The 20,855-nt window shown below is 36.0% G+C and overlaps 1 non-coding gene across 1 annotated transcript; it reads left to right on the top strand.

Moving 5' to 3' along the window:
- Window positions 1-1,889: 1,889 nt before the first annotated feature.
- Gm23067 lies at window positions 1,890-1,951 on the top strand. The gene has a single exon (XR_003956066.1). It is a non-coding gene; the product is annotated as a U7 small nuclear RNA (small nuclear RNA).
- The last annotated feature ends 18,904 nt before the right edge of the window (window positions 1,952-20,855 follow it).

Here is a 20,855-nt window from a genome sequence, read left to right as displayed (position 1 = left end):
CTTTTGCTCTTTCACAATGTACAGTTAAATAACATCTTCTAGACACTTTCGGCAATACTTTGAAGTGAGAACTTCAAGAATTCTCCATCCTATACCTCAACTAACACAAATAATAGTGAAAGGGGTCTTGAGGTGTTATTTAAGGATATTGTACAGTTTATAATAGAGAAATATTGTCACTCAATCCAGTGGCCTGCTCTGTTATAAAACCACCAGAACAGTGAGGGATGATGCTTACAGAGATGGAAAAAGTTTGAAGCAGATTGAGATTCCTTTAAAGAAAGAGAAGATGCATGGAAAACATAAAATATATAATGTTCCTTAGAAAAAAAGTGCTAGTCATTTTGCCCATCATCAGCTAAGTGAACGTTTAGATGCTCTGAGTGAAAGGAAATAAGTCATGAAAAAGTGAATGAACTTGGGATCAAATTTAAGGAGCAGTCTTTTGAAGGAGGCTTCATATGAATGGGGATGGAGAGAAATCACAAGGTAGTAGACAGAGTGAGGGAAGAGCCATGAACCAGAATTTAAATTAATATACTTGCAGTTTTGCTTATTCTCTTGTCCACGTGGTTACATGTAGAAAGATATACATGGTTTGAGTGTTCCAGGAAGGAAATATAGCAGATTCCAAGTCTCATATGCATATCCGTTTGCTCTAATTTGTCTTAAATGTTCAATTTATTCCATATAAATACTAATAGTAAGTAACATTTAAATGAACAAAAAAGCAATAATAATGTTGTAAGTAACTGTTAAAATGAAAAAGTAACAAAATGCATCAGCTAGGTGGGGAGGCTTATTTGTATTTTACTTATTTTTTATTGTTAGTATTTCGTTTTTTCCAAAATGACTTATAATTTAAATGCTGTACCAATTCCTTAGGAAAGGTTTAAAAGAGCACCTATTTTAATTCCTTTAATTTACAATAATTGAAAAGAAATTATTATATCATAAGTCATTTAAAATCTTAAGTAAACAGTAATATTGACTGTAATAGAATATGGCACATCCTATTTCTCTAAAAACAAATTTTCCCACTTCTGTTGCTGTGATCAACTACCCAGGGCAAAGGTCAATTTGAGAAAGGACTTATATCAACTTATCATTGTAAAGCCTATAACTATGGGGAAATGCCAACTCCAGCATGGCAAAGTCAGCAAGACACAACACGAGCTTCCACTAGCTAGGCATAAGACTTGTTTGTATAATACTGTTTATATCTTACTTCAATTTTTGTCTTCAGGAAATATTTTCTTTCTATGCCAAGGTTATCAGAGAATGTTCTCCCAAGTCTGGGAGGTGAGTGTGTCTAATATATTTTAGCAAAATAGTAAATGCTGTGACCTTCAGAACAGCCCTTAATGCTAAAGGAAAGAACTGTGAAGAACTTGAGTTCAAGAACAGCACTTCTCAACTGTGCTGTGTGCTTCTTGGGCTGCAAGAACAGAGGCAGCTGCCCTATTGAGTCAGTAAAAGGAGAGGAATAATTAAAAAAAATCAAGGCTCATGATTTGAGTAATAAAAAAGGCTCCAGGAAGTAAAGGAGTGGTGATCCCATGGCAGGATCCCATCAGCTAAACATATTGTTTGTGTTTACAAAGGTAGGCAGACCTCTGAGTTCATTTGCTATGATATATAGATATGATATATTATATATCATATATATATATATATATCAGTATATATATATACATATATATATATATATATATATATATATATGCCATATTTTTCTATGAATCAAGGGGACAAGGTCATAAAATGCTTGTTTGTGGGTTAATAAAAACGGGAACTTAGAATAAATGACTAAACTGATATGTAAATAAAACACTGGGCTTTGATCTGTGAGAGACATAGAGAGAGCTACCTAGAGAGAACTGCTTGGAGAGTGACACAGCTCTTTTAGAATTTTTTATCAGGTTTTTCTGACTTTGTTTGGAAAACCCACAAACTATCCAGAGAGCTTTGGGAATGTTTTTCTAGCAGATTTTCTGACTTTGGTCAGAAAACAAAAACTTTTTGAAGCGCTAACACAGCTCTTTTTAGAATTGTTTTCTAACAGGTTTTCTTACTTTTGTTGGAAAACCAACAAGCTATCCTAAATAGCTATTATAGCTATTTGAATTTTTTTTCTAACAGGTTTTCTGAATTTGGTTGGAAAACTCAAGAGCTATATCAAGCAGAGAGAACTATCTTAAGCACCTCAAGCTGAGAAAGCTGTCTTGAGCAGAGAGCTATCTGGAGCAGAAGACAGAGCCAAGAGCTGTGTACAGAACTTTCTAGAGAGCTATCTTGAGCAGACTACAGCGCCATCAGTCAGTTCACACCCCATCATTGACTTCAAGTTGTTTCCTCCACCACTCCCAAACACACCTTCCTCAGGACCCCCTCTCCAAGCAAAGGCTAATCCTTGACAGAAACTTCAAAAAGCTAATAACACATCCACAATGGAGAGTGGAGAAGTGGATGCATAGGTGCTCATTTATTTGTTCTCTGTTACTCTGTTGGATTTCTTCCTTACACAGTTTAAGATATCCTAAAGGGGGATGGTGTCACCTATAATGGACCATGTCTTCCTCATCCAGTAACTTAATTAAGATACTCCTCCATATACATGATTACTGACTAACCCTGTGTAGATATTCCCCTGTTTAGATTTTCTTCCTATGTGACTCTAGGTAGTGTGAAGTTTACAATTAAAACCAATCATCACAGCAACTAAATGTATTTTCATAATTTTTCTTTTACTGAAGTGACTATTCATATTAATTTATTAGCTTACATTATTATACCATTTGAAATTGCATATTTAATTCTAAACACTTATGTACATCACTTTGAAATTATCTAGTGATTTAAAAATGACAGCATTCCCAGCCAAAAAAAGCCCAGGACCAGATGGGTTTAGTGCAGAGTTCTATCAGACCTTCAAAGAAGATCTAATTCCAGTTCTGCACAAACTATTTCACAAGATAGAAGTAGAAGGTACTCTACCCAACTCATTTTATGAAGCCACTATTACTCTGATACCTAAACCACAGAAAGATCCAACAAAGATAGAGAACTTCAGACCAATTTCTCTTATGAATATCGATGCAAAAATCCTTAATAAAATTCTCGCTAACCGAATCCAAGAACACATTAAAGAAATCATCCATCCTGACCAAGTAGGTTTTATTCCAGGGATGCAGGGATGGTTTAATATACGAAAATCCATCAATGTAATCCATTATATAAACAAACTCAAAGACAAAAACCACATGATCATCTCGTTAGATGCAGAAAAAGCATTTGACAAGATCCAACACCCATTCATGATAAAAGTTTTGGAAAGATCAGGAATTCAAGGCCCATACCTAAACATAATAAAAGCAATCTACAGCAAACCAGTAGCCAACATCAAAGTAAATGGAGAGAAGCTGGAAGCAATCCCACTAAAATCAGGGACTAGACAAGGTTGCCCACTTTCTCCCTACCTTTTCAACATAGTACTTGAAGTATTAGCCAGAGCAATTCGACAACAAAAGGAGATCAAGGGGATACAAATTGGAAAAGAGGAAGTCAAAATATCACTTTTTGCAGATGATATGATAGTATATATAAGTGACCCTAAAAATTCCACCATAGAACTCCTAAACCTGATAAACAGCTTTGGTGAAGGAGCTGGATATAAAATTAACTCAAACAAGTCAATGGCCTTTCTCTACACAAAGAATAAACAGGCTGAGAAAGAAATTAGGGAAACAACACCCTTCTCAATAGTCACAAATAATATAAAATATCTCGGCGTGACTCTAACTAAGGAAGTAAAAGATCTGTATGATAAAAACTTCAAGTCTCTGAAGAAAGAAATTAAAGAAGATCTCAGAAGATGGAAAGATCTCCCATGCTCATGGATTGGCAGGATCAACATTGTAAAAATGGCTATCTTGCCAAAAGCAATCTACAGATTCAATGCAATCCCCATCAAAATTCCAACTCAATTCTTCAACGAATTAGAAGGAGCAATTTGCAAATTCATCTGGAATAACAAAAAACCTAGGATAGCAAAAACTCTTCTCAAGGATAAAAGAACCTCTGGTGGAATCACCATGCCTGACCTAAAGCTTTACTACAGGGCAATTGTGATAAAAACTGCATGGTACTGGTATAGAGACAGACAAGTAGACCAATGGAATAGAATTGAAGACCCAGAAATGAACCCACACACCTATGGTCACTTGATCTTCGACAAGGGAGCTAAAACCATCCAGTGGAAGAAAGACAGCATTTTCAACAATTGGTGCTGGCACAACTGGTTGTTATCGTGTAGAAGAATGCGAATCGATCCATACTTATCTCCTTGTACTAAGGTCAAATCTAAGTGGATCAAGGAACTTCACATAAAACCATAGACACTGAAACTTATAGAGGAGAAAGTGGGGAAAAGCCTTGAAGATATGGGTACAGGGGAAAAATTCCTGAACAGAACAGCAATGGCTTGCTCTGTAAGATCGAGAATTGACAAATGGGACCTAATGAAACTCCAAAGTTTCTGCAAGGCAAAAGACACCGTCAATAAGACAAAAAGACCACCAACAGATTGGGAAAGGATCTTTACCTATCCTAAATCAGATAGGGGACTAATATCCAACATATATAAAGAACTCAAGAAGGTGGACTTCAGAAAATCAAATAACCCCATTAAAAAATGGGGCTCAGAACTGAACAAAGAATTCTCACCTGAGGAATACCGAATGGCAGAGAAGCACCTGAAAAAATGCTCAACATCCTTAATCATCAGGGAAATGCAAATCAAAACAACCCTGAGATTCCACCTCACACCAGTCAGAATGGCTAAGATCAAAAATTCAGGTGACAGCAGATGCTGGCGTGGATGTGGAGAAAGAGGAACACTCCTCCATTGTTGGTGGGATTGCAGGCTTGTACAACCACTATGGAAATCAGTCTGGCGGTTCCTCAGAAAACTGGATATAGTACTACCGGAGGATCCAGCAATACCTCTCCTGGGCATATATCCAGAAGATGCCCCAACTGGTAAGAAGGACACATGCTCCACTATGTTCATAGCAGCCTTATTTATAATAGCCAGAAGCTGGAAGGAACCCAGATGCCCCTCAACAGAGGAATGGATACAGAAAATGTGGTACATCTTCACAATGGAGTACTACTCAGCTATTAAAAAGAATGAATTTATGAAATTCCTAGCCAAATGGATGGACCTGGAGGGCATCATCCTGAGTGAGGTAACACATTCACAAAGGAACTCACACAATATGTACTCACTGATAAGTGGATATTAGCCCAAAACCTAAGATACCCAAGATATAAGATACAATTTCCTAAACACATGAAACTCAAGAAAAATGAAGACTGAAGTGTGAACACTATGCCCCTCCTTAGAAGTGGGAACAAAACACCCTTGGAAGGAGTTACAGAGACAAAGTTTGGAGCTGAGATAAAAGGATGGACCATGTAGACACTAGCATATCCGGGGATCCATCCCATAATCAGCTTCCAAATGCTGACACCATTGCATACACTAGCAAGATTATGCTGAAAGGACCCTGATATAGCTGTCTCTTGTCAGAGTATGCCTGGGCCTAGCAAACATAGAAGTGGATGCTCACAGTCGGCTATTGGATGGATCACATGGCCCCCAATGAAGGAGCTAGAGAAAGTACCAAAGAAGCTAAAGGGATCTGCAACCCTATAGGTGGAACAACATTATGAACTAACCAGTACCCCGGAGCTCTTGACTCTAGCTGCATATGCATCAAAAGATGGCCTAGTCGGCCATCACTGGAAAGAGAGGCCCATTGGACACGCAAACTTTATATGCCCCAGTACAGGGGAACGCCAGGGCCATAAAAGGGGAGTGGGTGGGTAGGGGAGAGGGGGTGGGTGGCTATGGGGGACTTTTGGTATAGCATTGCAAATGTAAATGAGCGAAATACCTAATAAAAAATGGAAAAAAAAAAGAAAAAAAAAAGAAAAAAAAATAAAAATGACAGCATTGATTTCTTAATGTTCTATATGATTCTTTCTTTTGCCTGTTAATGAAACATGGTGTTTAACTATATTAAGAGTATATCTTATAAAGACAGTTATAGCAGTCAGGGCCATGAGAGGACTGAGTGGGTAAAGACAATTGCTCTCAAACCTGATAGGCCACCTGTGTTCAATACCTTAAACCACATTATGGAGGAAATAAGCAACTCCCATAAGTTGTCTTTAGATTTTCACACATATGCCACATATACGTGCACATGATTAAATAATGTGTAAAAAATTGACAATGTACATAGTTTGGAAGGTTGTTAATATGTCCTTAGTCACAGGTGCCCTGTGTTTACTTGAAAATGAAACTGCTTTGAGTCCTCAAATTTCCTCTCAATTGAATTTCTGCAACTAAAGAACGGTTCTCTTATTATGGTTGTTATTAATTTTTAAATCTCCTTCATAAATCAACAAATATGCATCCAGAAACTCTTTCTGTAAACCAATAGTCATCTTGCTGTCAGAATTAATAACTGATTTGACCTAAGCTAATGACTTGTGATATCACTTAAGTCAAAGGTAAGTATTAATGTGATTAGGGTTGACAAGGCCAGTGTGCAGTCAGAGTTTGTTGAAAAACTGTCCCCCATGATACCAATGATAAGTTACCTTAGGGTTAACCATGCTTCCTTTCTTAGATTATATTTGAGAACCACTGGCTCTTGCTAGAGAATTACTTGAATAAAAATTCTGTAACCTATATCTAGCTGAATAACACACATATTGTCAAAAAGGTTTGAGATTGACAAACCAACCTCAGAAACACTTATAAAACAGGTGAGAAAAATAATCCACTGAATCATATAACCATGGACATCTACAAACCCAGTTATATCTCATGGTGAGCAAGAATTTAACATATTAAATTTAGAAATGGAATTACAATCTCCTATGTATGGGTGCTCAACTCACTTTGCAATCTGCATTATACAGTAGTTTTATTTAGTGATTTGGTAATTTTAAGTTGCTAAGCAAATGCATTTAGAAACAGGTGAATACATGATAACCACTTTAAAACTGCCACAGGTTAACTTTTATTATGAACCAAGTTATGAAATATGTGCAATGAAATACACGATTAAAAACTTGGTAGGGTTATGGATATTTTATTTTAAGATGCTTAGAGACTTGTCTTCTCAATTTGCACGATGAGTGAGCCTTGAACAAAATTCTACATTATTATATTATACTAGTTATAAATTCTACTACCTTACTGAAGTGAGTTTTATTTAGGAAAAAGTAACATTCTTATAAGTTAAACTTACAAAATTACATGTAGAGCCTCCCCCAATAGTGTTAACTTTACAAATTTAGTAGATGCCATCTCTAAGTAATTCCAGGCATGTCAGGAACACAGATTATTTCTTACACATTTTATACCAAGCCTTTTCCTAGAAGGCTTGGTGACACTTTAAAAATCTTCCCACCATATGTGAAAGGGCTGTATTAAACACAATAATATACATTGCTCATTTTCAGAGGAAATAAAAATCGATTTTTTATTTAGAAAACTCCTAAAAATTCTATGAGATACATATGTCCATATACACATGCATGTATTTGTATCTTTGGGAGAACATTTAAAACTGGTACAGGATTACTTAGCTTTCTTTAATAAATAAATCTGAACAAAAACCAATGTTTCAATATGCCTTTTATATATCAGTTTATTGCTCACAAACTATTAACATAGATTTAAATAAGCAACTGAATGATATGTTATTTTGACTACATAATAAATTTGAATAGTACTTATTGCTTTATTTGAAAAAGAAATAACTGCAAAGCTAAGTAGGTTATAAAAGTCCCTGTGAATCTGGATGACACTCAGCTGATTCAATGTTTTTCATGTGGAAATAAAAATTATTTTTTATAATGTTAAAGTCGATATAAGTTTTTTTTATATGGGGAAAGAATTATTCAAGAGAGTTGAAAAGATAATGAATGTGTTGTGGAGAGATGTGCACAGGAAACATGGGATTCTGGATGGAAATATAATTTAAGAAGCCAGAAGCCATTAAAAACTATCTCCACATAACCACAGGTGCTAAAGATACCAGTGCAACATTTGAAGCAAGCAATTTTCTGAGCAAAGATTGGTTCAAGCATTTTAAGAAGCATTTTCATTTACATAATGTGAAGTGAATACAGACAGAGGTGTCCACAGAATACACAACAGAGTGCAAATCCCTATTAAAACAGAGAGTACAGAGATAAATGCCTGAAAACGGTCCACCTAGAGCTGAATTCAGTAAGGGAAAAAAATATGTTTATAACCACGTAATTATTCGGTGTATTGTCAGCTCACACATGAAATACATCAGGAACAGACAGATACTAGAAGTATAGAATATAGCCACATATTAGAAGTAATTTCACTTCTGGTCTTAGCCAGTACCCTGAGCAGACCTTGGGTGCTAGCTCTGCACCCAATCCCACAACACCCAGAGGAAGCTGGACTCCTAGGAGCTCTGAAATGCCAAGGATCATAGGTGAGGTGGTCACATCTGCCCCATCATGGGGAGTATCTGGGACCCCTGGGGAGCCAGAGACACAGGAACCCCTACCCTTCCAGTGGCACGGGTTCCTTCCATTCTGAGCCAGTGCCCTGAGCAATCATTGGGCTCTAGATCCACACCAAGTCCCTCAACACCCTGAGGAAGCTGGACTCCCAGGTGCTCTAACATGCCCAGGATCATAGGATCATAGGATGAGAGGATCTCAGGAGCTTGGTACAGCAAGATTTCAGAATCCCAGTGGCAGCTTGATTTCCAGGAGCTCTTACACCCAGGATCTCAGAATCACAGGACCAAAGAGACAGCTGGACTCTGAGGAGTTCTCACACAACCAAGATAACAGGAGGGCAGTCTCCAGTCAGAGACAGTGAGTACAGTTAGCACTAGAGATAACTAGATGGCAAGAGGCAAGCACAAGTACATAATCAACAGAAACCTAGGTTACTTGACATCAGGAGAACTCAGTTCTCCCACCATAGCAAGTCCTGGATACCCCATAACACCATAAACGCAAGATTCAGGTTTAAAATCACTTCTTGTGGTGAGACAGATAATTTTAAGAAGGTCATAAATAACTCCCTTAAAAAAAATACAGGAGAACAGGTAAACAGGTAGAAGCCCTTAAAGAGGAAACACAAAAATCCCTTAAAGAATTACAAGAAAACACAACCAAACAAGTGAAAGAATTCAACAAAATCATCCAGGATCTAAAAATGGAAGTAGAAACAATAAAGAAACAAAAAGCAAGACTATCCTAGAGAAAGAAAACCTAGGAAAGAGATCAGGAGCATAACCAACAGAGTACGAGATAGAAGAGAGAATCTCAGGTGCAGAAGATACCATAGAAAACATTGATAGTACAATCAAAGAAAATGCAAAATACAAAAAGCTCCTAACCCCAAACATCCAGGAAATCTAGGACACAATGAGAAGACCAAACCTATGGATAATAGGTATATAAGAGAAATAAAAATTAAAGGACCAGTAAATATCTTTAACAAAATTATAGAAGAAAAATTTCCTAACCAAATGAAAGAGATGTCCATGAACATACAAGAAGCCTACAGAACTCCAAATAGACTAGACTAGAAGAGAAATTCATTCTGTCACATAATAGTCAAAACACCAAATGTGCAAAACAAAGAAAGAACATTAAAAACAGTAAGGGAAAAAGGTCAAGTAACATATAAAAGCAGACCTCATAAGAATTGTACCAGACTTCTCACCAAAGACTATAAAAGCCAGAAGATCCTGGGCAGATGTCATACAGACTGTAAGAGAACAAAAACGCCAGCTCAGGCTATAAAACCCAGCAAAACTTTCAATTACCATAGATGGATAAACCAAAATATTCCATGGCAAATCCAAATTTATACAACATCTTTCCACAAATCCAGCCCTACAAAGGATAATAGATAGAAAACTCCAACACAAGAAGGGAAATTACACCCAAGAAAAAGTACAAAAGTAATCTTCTTCCAACAATCCCAAAAGATGAGAGCCACACAAACATAATTCCACTTCTAACAACAAAAATAATAGTAAGCCACAATCACCTTCCCTTATATATCTTAACACCAATGGAATCAATTCCCCAATAAAAAGACATAGACTATTGGACTGGATAGATCAACAGGACCCAGCATTTTGCTGCATACAGGAAACACATCTCAGTGACAAAGACAGTCACTACCTCAGAGTAAAAGGCTGGAAAACAATTCTTCAAGCAAATGGTCCCAAGAACAAGCTGGAGTAGCCATTCTAATATCGAAAAAATTGACTTTCAACCAAAAGTTATCAAAAATGATAAGGAAGTATACTTTATACTCATCAACAAAAATTCTACCAAGATCAAATCTCAATTCTGAACATCTATGTTCCAAATGCAAGGGCACCCACATTCATAAAAGAAACTTTAGTAAAGCTCAAAGCACACATTGCACCTGACACAATAGTAGTGGGAGATTTCAACACCTCACTCTCATCTATCAACAGATCAGGGAAATAGAAACTAAACAGAGACACAGTGATCTTGTTGTACAGATCTTGCACTTGCTTGGTAAGAGTTACACAAAGATAATGTATGCTATTTTTGGCTTTTGTAAAAGGTGTTGTTTCCCTAATTTCTTTTTCAGCCTGTTTATAATTTGTATAAAGGAAGGGTATTGATTTGTTTGAGTTAATTCTATATCCTGCTTCTTTGCTGAAATCGTTTATCAGCTGTAGCAGTTCTCTGGTGCAATTTTGGGTTTCACTTTTGTATACTACCATATTTCAGAGTCATTTAAATATACATTTTCCTGAAGTCTAATGATGTTGAACCTTTCTTTAAGTGTTTCTCAGAAATTTTGAATCCTTGATTGAGAATTCCCTGATTAGGTCGTTGCCCCAATTTTAACTGGATTATTATTTTTTGATATAAAATTTCTTGAGTTCTTTATATATTTTGGATTTTAGACATCTATTGGGTATGTAATAGGAAAAATATTTTACTTTCTGTAGGCTTTAACAAATGGTGCTTGTCTGATTGACAGTGCCCTTTGCTATCTAGAAACTTTTAAGTGTCATGAGGTTGCATTTATTAACTATTGATCTGAGTGCATGCATTCTCAGAAAGCTGTCTCCTGTACCAACACATTCAAGACTGTTATCTTCTTTGTTTTCTATCAGTTTCGGTGTGTTTTGTTTTAGGTTGAGATAATTGATCCTTGTGGATCTTAGGATTTGGGCAGGGTGATAAATATCAATTTGCATTCTTCCACATGTGGACATCCAGTCAGTCCAGCACCATTTGTTAAAGATACTTTCTTTCTGTTTTGTATTCTTTAAAAATTGGATGTGCATAAACACATGAATTTATTTCTGGGTCTTCTCTGGATTCTTTTGTTTAACATGTCTGTTTTTATGCCAATATCATGTGAGTTTTACAAATATAATCTATAGTAGAACTTGAAATCATGGATAGTGATACCTCTAGAGGTTCTTTTACTGTTTAGAATTGTTTTAGCTATTCTGAGGTTTTGTTGTCTATGTACATGAAGTGGAGAATTTTTTTTTTATTCCTGTGAAAACGTTTCTTGGAATTTATATGGGGATTGCATTAAATCTGTAGATTGCTTTGGTTAGGATGGCCATTTTTACTATGTTAATCTTACTGATCCATGAACATGGGAGATCTTTACATCTTCTATCTCCTTCAATGTCTTTCTTCAAATAATTGAAAAATGTATCATAGAAGATTTTCATTTGCTTGGTTAGAAATTTTATATTATTTTAAGATATTGTGATGGATGTTGTTTCCATGATTTGTTTCTCACTCCATTTATCATTTGTATGTAGGAGGCTACAGACTTTTTGTTGTTGTTAGTTCATCTTCTACTCCTCCACAACACTGAGGGTCTTTATCAGGTATAGGAGTTCCCTAGTAAAATGTTTAGTCTCTTATCTATATTATCATATAATCTGAAAATAGTGATAATTTGATTTTTTTCCTTCCAATCATTGTCCCCTTGATCTCAGTTGTCTTGTTTATGTATCTAAAACCACAAGTACTTTATTGAAATGTTATGGAGAGAGTAGACAACTCTGTCTTCTTTCTGATTTTAGTGGAATTGTTTTAAGTTTTTCTCCATTTAGCTTTATGTTCTTTGTAGTCTAGTTGTAAAGTTCCCTTTTGTGTATGTGTTTTGTAACATCCCTAATCTCTCCAGGACTTTTTATCATAAAGGTAGATTGTATTTTATCATAGGCCTTTTCTGGATCTAATGAAATGATCATGTGATCTTTCAGTTTATTTATAAGATAGATGAAAAATTCTGATACTTGTATATTGACCTATCCCTGAATCTCTTAAATGAAAACTACTTGATTATAGTGGATGGTCTTTATGTTGTGTTCTTAGATTCCATTTGTAGATATATTGTTGAATATTTTTCCATTTATGTTCATAAGAAAATTGGGCAGCAATTTCTTTTCTTTGTTGAATGTTTATGTGATTTTCACATCATAGTAACTGTAACTCCATAAAGTGAATTAGGTTCCTTCTGTTTTTATTTTGTGGAATAATTTGAGGAGTACTAGCATTAGCTCTTTTAAAGTTTAGAAGAATTGTATGCTAAAACTGTCTAACCCTAGGCTTTTTTTGTGGAATAGAGGTGGAGGTTGGAAAATTTTAACAACTGCTTTTTTTTTCACTAGGGGTTAAAAGTCTACTTAAATTATTTATCTGATCTTGATTTAACATTTGGTAAGTGATTACATTTGAGGAAATTATTCATTTTTTTCAGATTTTCTAATATTGTGAACTATAGGTTGTTAAACTATGTCCCTATGATTCTCTGTATTTCCTTATTGTCTGTTGTTATGCCCCACTTTCATTTCTGATTTGGTTAATTTGCATAATCTCTACTTGTCCTATAGTTAGTTTGGAAAAGGGTATGCCTATTTTGATGATTTTCTTCAAGAATCAATTCTTGGTTTTATTGATTCTTTGAATTGTTGTCTTCATCTCTATTTTATTGATTTCAACCCTAAGTTTGATTATTTCTTGCCATCTACTCTTCTTGGGTGTACATCTTTTTTTTTTTTAATTAGGTATACTATTAAGTTATTTGTATGAAATCTCTTTCTTTTTGTTGTTGTTTTTGTAAGCACACAGTTCTATGCACTTTCTTCATAGACTAGTTTTCTTTGTGCCCATAAAGTTTGTGAATGCTGTTTATTCATTTTCATTGAAATCTAGAAAATATTTAATTTCTTTTTTTTGTTTCCCAAACCATATTTTTTTTCACTCAATACAGCCTTGTCCAGTTTCTATGTCTTTGTAAACTTTCTTGTTAATATTCAGTTTTAATCCATGGCAGTTTGTTAGGATGCAGGGAGTTATTTCAATTTTCTTGTATCGGTTGAGACTTGTTTTGTGTCCCAGTATGTGGTGAGAAAGTTCAATGAGATGGTAAGAAGAAGGTATATTCTTTTTTATGTTTATGCAGAATTTTATGTAAATATTTGTTAAGTACATTTTGTTTATAATGTCAGTTAGCTCCAGCATTTTTTTAGTTTAGTTTTTGTCTGGATGACCTCTTCACTGTTATCTCTCTATATCAATGACCTAAATAAAAAGATACAGATTAGCAGAATATAGGTGAAAATAAGACCCATCCTTCTTATGCATAATAAAAGAAACCTCTTCATCAAGGATAGGCATTATCTCAGGATAAAACATTAGAAAATAACATTCTAAGCATCTAAGTATCTGTGTGTATGTGGCCATGCATGTGCATACGTGTGTACACACTCACATGTGTGTATGTGAGTGTGCAGGTATATGCAAGTGTGTGTGTGTGTGTGTGTGTGTTTGTGTGTAAGTGTGTTCCCTTCCTTTGGATTTGCTAGTCTGAAATTATAGGCAAGTGTGGAATAGTAAAGTCTGCAACTCTTGGCGTGTATTCAATATGTGGTTTAAGCTATATAGTGTTTCTTTTACATAAATGAGTAATTTGTATTTGGGGTATACACGTTAAGAATTGAAATGCCATCTTAGTACAGTTTTGCTTTGATAAATATGTAGAATCCCTCCCCATCCTTATTGATTAATCTTGGTTTAAAGTCTGTTTTGTTAGCTATTAAAATTACTATGCTATGCCAACTTGCTTCTTATGTCCATTTGATTGAATATTTTTCTAAACCTCCAACCTGAATTAATGTATATCCTTGATGATAAGGTACATTCCTTGTATGTAGTGAGGGATGAATCCTGTTCTCATATCTCTTTTGTTAATCTATGTACTTTTGTGAGATAATTGAGGCCATTGAGAGATTTCAAGACTAATGATTCTTAATTCCTGTTCTCCCCTCCTCCTCCTCTCCCCTCCTCCTCCACTTCTTCCCACTCTTCCTCCTACTTCTCCTCCTCTCCCTCCACCTTCTCCTTCTCTTCCTCCTCCTCTCCCTCTACCTCCTCCTTCTCTTCCTCCTCCTCTCTCTCCTACTACTCTTTCTCCTCATCCTCCTCCCATCTCCCACACCTCCTCCTTCTTCATTTCCTTACTATTGGTAGCTGTGGTGCTGCTGTTGCTGGTGTGTGTGTGTGTGTGTGTGTGTGTGTGTGTGTGTGTGTGTGTGTGTGTGTGTTTACGTGTGCATGTGCGTGCACATGTGTGCATGTGCACACACACACTTGCAAACATGGAAGGCTCTTTTATCTTCTCTTGTTTTTGTTTGTGTGAGATTACTTACTTCCTGTGTTGACACAAGTGTAGTTAATCTCCTTGGTTGGAAGTTTTCCTTAGTTTTTACCAAAAAAAAAAATGGTTATTTTGTTATTTACATTTCGAATAATGTTATCCCCATACCTGGTTCCATTCCACTCCCCCTCCTCCTGCCTCCATGAGGGTGCTCTTCCACCTCACCTCCTTATTATACCCCTACACCCGAGCATCTTGCCTTCATAGGACCCAGGACTTCCTTTCCCATTGATGCCAAACAAGGCCGTAGTCTGCCATAATAATACAGCTTGCAACCTTATGGGAGGAACAACAATATCAACCAACCAGACCCCCCATAGCTCCCTAGGACTAAACCATCAACCAAAGAATACACATGGAGGGAATTTTTCTTCTAACATCTTCTGCAGTATTGAATTTATAGATAGATATTGTTTAAATTCAACTTTACCATGGAATATCTTATTTTTTTCTATCTGTAGTGACTGAAAATTTCACTGTTTATAGTAATCTGACACAGATTAGAAAGGACATATTTTTTCATATATATTTTAATGATCAGAGATACACACTTGGTCTAACTTAATTATACATACTTTTAATCATGAAGTTTCTTTCAAACAGGGAAACGGAAAGCAGGACATGGGTGAGCACTAGTAATTTTTAACCTGAAAAGTGCACCTGAATTACACCCTCATCTGCAATGTTTTTGCTTAATGTATCAAAAACAGATCAGTTTTGGAGTAATGACATGAAGAATTCAATAAATTACTTATGAGGGTCTCTAGTATATTCATCACAGTAACTATAAAGTTTTGATAATACATAAATGGTTATTTTCCAATTTGTGGAAAATATTGGATATTAATTTTATAAATACATAAATCTCTACATAGTTTCTAAATAAGTAAATAAAACAATATAATAGCATAATGAGATGCATTCCTTGTCTGTTCAATGCTTGCAGTAGATCCAAGGAAGGTACTAATTAATAAGGGAGTCTCACATCACAAGACTGCTAAAATTGTACTAAAATCCTCGGGAACTCATTCAAACCATTCAGTCTCATTTATGTGTAACTAACCATAGCTGATGCTTCAGAACAACAAAAAAAAAGTACTTGAAAGTACAGAACACTTCATACAACATCTTTTTCACCTCTACTAATAGAAAGCAGAAGGTGACTGTCAAAACTTTTCAGAAATGTAAACCAAGAACAAACAAATAAGAAGCAGAAGGAAACTGTGGTATAAGAGCCAAATATAAGTATAATAATATTTGAAAAATGTTCACACTTTGTTATTTCTTCTTCGTGAGTTTCATGTGTTTTGCAAATTGTATCTTGGGTATTCTGAGCTTTGGGGTTAATATCCAGTTATCAGTGAGTGCATATTATCTGTATTTTTTTGTGATTGGTTTACCTCACTTAGGATGATATCTTCCAGATCCATCTATTTTTCTAAGAATTTCTTAAATTCATTGTTTTAAGTTGCTGCATAGTACTCCATTTGTGTAAATGTACCACATTTTATGAATCCATTCCTCTGTTGTGGGACATCTGGGTTCTTTCCAGCTTCTTGCTACTATAAATAAAGCTGCTATGAACATAGTAGAACATGTGTCCTTATTACATGTTGAAGCATCTTCTGGGTATATGATCAGGAATGGTATTGCTGGATCTTCTGGTAGTACTATGTCCAGTTTTCTTAGAAGGGGGAACAAAATACCCATGGAAGTAGTTACAAAGCCAAAGTTCAGAGCCATCTCATAAACAACCACCAAAACCAGACAGTATTGTGGATGCCAACAAGAGCTTGCTGACAGAAGCCTGATATAGCTGTCTCACGAAAGGGTTCTGCCAGCGCCTGACTAATACAGAAGTGGATGCTGACAGTCATCCATTGGATGGAGCACAGGGTCCCCAATGAAGGAGCTAGAGAAAGTACCTAAGGAGCTGAAGGGGTTTGTAGCCCCATAGGAGGAATAACAATATGAACTAACTAGTACCCCCCAGAGCTCCCTGGGACTAAACCACCAATCAAAGAAAGCACATGGTGGGACTCATGGCTCTAGCTGCATATGTAGCAGAGGATGGCCTAGTCGGTAATCAATGGGAGAAGAGATCTTTGGCAGTGTAAAGGTTCTATACCCCAGTATAAGGGAATGCCAGGTCCAGGAAGCAGGAATGGGTGGGTTGGTGATCAGGGGAAGAGGGGAAGGGATAGATGATTTTGGAAGGGGAAACTAGGAAAGGGGATAACATTTGAAATGTTAATAAAGAAAATATCTAAAAAAAAAAGAAAAAAAATCAGACAACCCAATTAAAAATAAAAATAAATAAATATTTGAAAAATAATTAGTAAAAATAATTTATAATTGGATGCACAATGTGAGTCTGAATGTCATGTTTCAGAATATAAATGTACCAAAAATAAGACAAGAAGCAAGAAACAAATTAGTTTTGAAATAATGTGCTATATGAAATTAGTCAATCATGACAGAAAAAAATATCATATGATTCAATTTACTTGAGATGTCCTAAGAATTTTGTTGTTTAAATATACAAGAAAAGGGCAAAAAGTCTAAACCTTTGAGAGCCTTCAAAGACTATGACTGAATTCACTTTACCTTATAAAATGCTAATGGTAATTCAAGCTATTCGAACTGATCACTTCAATTATATACTTTGCTGGACACATAGTGTTAAAAGGCAACACCATCATTTTCTAAAAATGTATGCCTAAGCAATCACATGGATAGGGTCAGAGAGCTGACTTTGCAAGCAGGATTGTTTGGTATCATGCTGAACTGGTTGAATCTAATCTTTGGGAACCACTTGGGAAACTGAGTGAACTGACTCCAGAAGATCTTCTGTCATCTGTTCTCTATAACTTCATCAAAATATATACATTTTAATACACACACACACAAACTAAATTAATAAATCAATAAATGAGCAAATGAGTGAATGTAAAACAATTTTAATAAATACCTTTGGTAGTCAACTTAATTATGAAGAGAAACATTATAATTATAATTTTCCTCTCCTTTAATGAATGTTCTTTTTTTAAACCTTACTATCAAGTACATACATGATACCCTGACATAATTTGAGCTTGCACCACTGAGTCCAGTATATGAAATGTACATTGTTTCTATATTAATGAAGAAAGGGTGACTGATTGTTACAGTTATTACAAAATTACTCAAATGCAGTGGACCCCAGGTTTGCCCCATATCCCAGAATACCTCCCACACTTATACAATTCATATATGAGTTGTGAATCTCATCCTAGTCCCAGTCCTGTACTGAGTGCTTCCCCACCACTGAACTCCTGTGCTCCAGTGTCCTGAGCTATCTCTTTTCAATACCTAATCAGTCAATCATTTATGTGATTGAGCAACATTATCTACTGTCAAGGTTTTTTTGTCATGTACCACTGATCATTTACATTATAATGAATATTCTGGATGTTCCTAAGAACCACATCCATTCACTACAAAGTCCTTCCTTGAACTTCCTGTTTTATTTTGCTTTTCTTTTTTTCCAGTTTACAAACAGGGCTTCTTCCCAACATGACAGGGACACTATGCCCTCACTGGACACTGCCTGGCTTCTATTCTCTGTAGAAGCCATAACAGTTGTTACCATTGATTATGCTTTCCATATTTTTCCTTCAAAATGCCCTTCATTCTTTTCTTTGAAAGCAGTGCTTTACTGCCTTCTTTCTCATGAAAAATTCTCAAGCTCTTGGCCATCTTTGGGACACATGGTGTAATGAACAGCCCTTGCTGAAATGCAGATTTGTCAGGTCCCTTTCTGAGAGGTGAGTTTTCTACTTTGGGGAAAATCCTAGAGACCTGTTGATTCTATATGCTTGTGGTAGTTTCAAAGCACATGGCCTACAGTTACATTTTGCAAAACTGGCCTTACCCTATAGATCACCAGTTTTTCCTGGTTTTAGCTTCTGATTGGTAGTGACTTCTGATCCTATTGCTTAGCTTGTGAGAACTTTACTTTGCAAATCTTCATCCTGCATCTATTCTCATTGTCTTCTTTCCTACCCACACCTGGGAGGACCTCTGCCTCTACCCAGGGTCCTTGGCTTACTACTTATTACTGTTCTGTTCATGCCTATAGCCACCAAGGTATTGTCTGATAACTGACCAAACACTCCCATCTCTATTTTCTACCAGTAATATTATACAAGGCTCTAGTTATAGCCTATAAATGTCCATTTTGTGTAATTACCATCCTTTAAAAAAAAAACTTCTATGACTAGGACCAGAGCATCAGATTTAGATTTCATGAGCCATGTTTTCATAAATATTACTCCTCCATCACAGTTAATTGTCCTCTGTATGTCTCTACTCTTATGCTCATTCCAGCAATTTAGATCTTATTTCCCTATGTGTCCTGCTCATGCATGTCTCTCTTCTGCTGCTTAGCAGTCTATTCCTTTCAGAAAGCCTTTATAGGAAACAGAGAAGACCATGAGTGAGTGATGTTCTGTGTATACAACCTCTAAGGACTTCAAAGGTCTTGGACCCATGGTATTTATATGGGCAAGACACAAGAGTGTAGATTACTCACTAGCGTATGCAAAGAACAACAACTTTTTCTTTCACTATGACGTTCAGAGTCTAACACTATTCTCCTCAGAGACAACATATTCGACTAACTAGCTTCTCTCTCAATCTCTCTCTCTCTCTCTCTCTCTCTCTCTCTCTCTCTCTCTCTCTCTCTCTCTCTTCCTCCTTCCTTCCCACCTTCTCTCTCTGAGCTGTATATAAAAAATACATTGAGGTTCTGGGTACAGAAGTTTCCCAACCCCACCTGATCTCAATTCCAGAACATAGACACATGGCTGAATCCCCTACAGTACCATCACAGTCTTCTGTACTTGGTAGGTACTCAGTAAAAGCCTGCCCAAGTGTACAGGAAAAAAATATACAGTGGTATTCAATTATAACAAACATTTCTAGACCACCCAGAAAGGTATTCCTGGGTAAAGTTTTCCTTCAGTCCTTGTCTGGGAAGAAGCATTTTGCTTAGAGTTATAGCCAAATAAGTAGAGCTTTATTTACCAGAACAATTCAGAGAGCATGCAAAATTTACCAGATATGGATTAGCTAGAAAAAGAACATGAAGCAGCACTTGGGTCTGCGAACTGCCCATCTTTAAGACATCTGTATGAAGTGGATGATATTTTAACGATGTAACATAATCTTGTTCCTCTCAAATTATGCCAGGACTGAACTACTTCTAGGGAAACTCCTTCCAATTATACTTGTAAGAAGCACACTAAAGTGCTAGAGGAGGAGCAAATGAAAAACCATAAGTTTTAGAAATGGTTTTAGAGGGAAAGTGGAACTTTTGAGAATGTAGACTCTATCTGTGCATATGTGTCAGTTGGCTTCGTTCCCCAGAAACATAATTCATAATATGTGGCATTGTGGATGATACTGAGTCTATTATTTTGTCTCCTACAAACACCCAGGTATAAGTTTCAAGTAGTGGGATGCAGGATAACGATGATATCATTATCAGGTGCCTTTATGGGTATTTGTCTGTTTGACTCCAAACACTAGAAGGAAGAAAAGAATGATTCACAGAATTTTGTGGCTCAGTGGAAGAATTGGTTCCATCTTTTCTCATAATCTACTATAGATTAAGTAGAATCTACTCAATCTTTCTCATAATCTACTATTCACTAAGACTGCTATAGTGAATTAGTATATTCTAGTTGGCTTTGAAAGTGCATTATTGGATGATATAAAGTCTGAAGTCAAAGTGCAAAGTGATCTGATGTGTGCTAAGGACTTGCATACATATTCAAAGATTGTTTTCTTATGGATGTTCAAGTGTTGGAAGGGGAGAGAGAATTCCCAGTCTCTGTTTTAAAAGGGTTCACTGTTTTTGTAATTGAATCACCTCCTTAAGGTCCCACTTACAAACACTATCATTATGGGTGACCAGGTAAAACAAACACTTGCTTTGTTCCGATGTAATAGGTCTTATTTTCTTTTTATCACCATTGAGATTAGTGTG

Source organism: Mus musculus, chromosome 5 (assembly GCF_000001635.26).
Source record: "Mus musculus strain C57BL/6J chromosome 5, GRCm38.p6 C57BL/6J".
Taxonomy (NCBI): domain Eukaryota; kingdom Metazoa; phylum Chordata; class Mammalia; order Rodentia; family Muridae; genus Mus; species Mus musculus.
The sequence above is the reverse complement of the archived record's forward strand: the minus strand, read 5'-3'. Positions and strand labels throughout refer to the sequence as shown.